A 2,900-nucleotide genomic window follows, 5' to 3' on the forward strand; every position below is an offset into this window, starting at 1 on the left:
CGAAACTGCCTCAGTTGGTTAGATATTAATGTCCGAGTAACACGAGGAAACATGGTAGAAGTCTGTAGATAACTCTGGTATCTAGCCTCTTTTTATCGAGACATACTTTCTGGAATCCAATAATCGCTGTTAGAGTTTCACCACAATATTGTTCTGTATAATATATTTAATTTGATTTAACACCACTAAACCATGCACTCCTTTTCTCCAAGATGTCAGAATGTATAAAAGTGCTTCATGATACTCGTTTGATATTTCATATTTTTAAAATCAAGAGTTATAATTATAAATCCAATACAAAATTCAGGCTTTCAAAAAAAAATGTCTACCAAGAATCCTGCACAACTAGTTTGACCAAAGAATATCCAATTACGATCTATTAGCATGGACAGGTTAAATTGAAGAAATTTAGGAACACAAATCAAGCAGTGTAGAAGTACTCCCAGAAAATTAAATAGTTATATTGATTTTCTATGTATTTCCGTGCATCCGTCATGACTTGGAGGAGTACAGTGAAACCCTAACTGCAGAATGTGTATTACTTATGAAATGACAACATTATCCAATTTGGAGGAGGAATGTTATGTGCTCTTCGATGCAATGAACATAAGTTGGAGGAAAATAATGAAAGGTTTACTGAAGAATGTCAGTAATTCGGATAATGATATCGTTACAGAGTGACTTTTTCAGAGGATTAGTGGATAGACCCTCTACCTTCTGAGCTATAGTCCGATCAACTGTAAAAGCTGGTCAATAGAAAATATTTTTAGTATATCCGGCACACTTATAATAATTCTGCCTACACGACCGATGTAGCCAGATCTCAAACGGCAGTTTGACTTAAATTAATAGCAGAGGTTCTATGCTTCAGAATCAGAATCACATATCTATAACCACGCAGAATCATATACTTTCATATATGACTTTACATTTTTCGTGATATATGTAGTAACGAATTACTTTTTATTATAGAAAGTGGAAGAACATTTGCTACCTGCCAGTGTGACAAGCCAACCGATATTAAATTGTTAATGGATAATTTATACTCTCTATCTAGAAAGACATTTTCATAAGTACATACAAATTACATAAAATTAATAACAAATCTTGTTTGTACTCTTCGCAATTTTGTGATCTTCACATTTTTTTTTAATACCGAATATTCTTAAGTTATGGAAAATGAAAGGATATCTGCCGATCTAACACTGTATTTATTTAACCGATATTAAATTGATAACAGAGGCTTCATGTTTCAATTAGGCAGAGAAAACCATATATATATATATATAAATTATTTGAATTTTAGAATCGAAACTGGTTTTCATCTATTAAAGTTTCATTTGCCAGCTACTTTCAAAAGGACTGGGTCTAATTCTATCGTAGGACTTTTTTTGGCTAATCTGTTCAGTCAAACTTGAAATCAATTTCAACCAATATTTATTGTTTTTTTTGTTCCATTTTCGTTTGAAAATCTAAACCATATTCTCTCTTTATTTAGTCTTGGTAATTCTAAAAAATTTATATAGTAATAACTGAATTAAATTAGCTTGTATTCCTCGACTAAAAACTTAGGACAATTTCGATATATAACTGATGATAATGTTGTTCTTTTCAAATAGTTAAGTTCATTAAGTAGCAAATCTTAAAATTAGTCGAACAAAGCAGCTTCTTTATTTTTTAACTTAAACACAAATGTTAACTTCCTACTTAAGCAGAAAAGAAAAGCATTTTAGATAAAAGGTTGCCTAAAGGAAGAAGACAGAATAATAGAAAATTGCCTTTGTCAAATTCTTGCAATTAATCACAGACAATTTAGTGTTAACCTCAAAAACCCAATTAACTTAATAAGCACAAACCCAAAAGCAGTCGAAACATATACACTAGCAATAAAAGAAAATATGGAAAGAAAGCAAGAAACCAAATTAACAGTAAGTGAAAGTAACCCTCATATACGCACACAAATACAGAAACCCATATAGATGCTCTAATAAACTGGCAAAGTATGAAAGTGCGAAAAAATGGGCGTTTAAAGGAAAACCTAACAGAATACCGACCACCTTAAGACGTATTCGGTACTCCTATGGAAAGATGAAAGCAACACTAAATGAAGACGTTCATTAAAAAACATTTGTCAACGCCAGATACTCAAATATACGTCGTTAACTGAGCTAACGTCCGTTCTGCTGCTCAATGGATCCGTCCGTCCTAACTACCGACAAGCCAACCATTTCTCCACAAAGAATGAAGAAACTAAACAAGCAAATGATGACAACAAACTCGAAAATTTGCTTCATTTTTTCATTTTCATTTTCATTTTTCTTTTATTTTTATTTTTCTTTTATTTTTATTTCATTTTCCATTTTCTTACGTTAAGTCGCCTTCCTGGTGTGAAGAAAACTGTCAGTAGCAATTTCGACAATTGTCAGTCTTTTCATTTTGTTGTTGTTGGCGTAGTTACTGTTGTTGTTGTGGTTGGTGATGTTGTTGTTGGCGTTGTTGGTGATGTTGCTGAGTTGGCGCTTAAATTGGCATTGCTATTGTGTTTATTGTTAGTGTTGGCATCGATGTCAGTGGGTGTGGTTGCCTTATTTTGAGTAATGTGTCAAATTTGCTATATTTCAACTTAAATGTTTCATTTGTGAAGCACAGGGAAGGTAAAATTTTTCGCCCATCTGTAAAGTGGTCGCTTTGCCTTTCTTACTTCTGTCTTACAACTACTGTAGTTAATGTCGTCGTCGTCGTCTTGCTATATCTATATATCTAACGAACAGCCACAAGGAATGCCTTGACTATTATTTTGTGCAACTTTTGTTCGCAAATTGCTTCTATCTCAAGAAATTGTCAATGGAGCGTGATATTAGAAGCGAAGTAAGTCAAAATTATTTCGCTATAGAGCAAAT

This window comes from Teleopsis dalmanni, chromosome 1 (assembly GCF_002237135.1).
Source record: "Teleopsis dalmanni isolate 2A chromosome 1, ASM223713v2, whole genome shotgun sequence".
Taxonomy (NCBI): domain Eukaryota; kingdom Metazoa; phylum Arthropoda; class Insecta; order Diptera; family Diopsidae; genus Teleopsis; species Teleopsis dalmanni.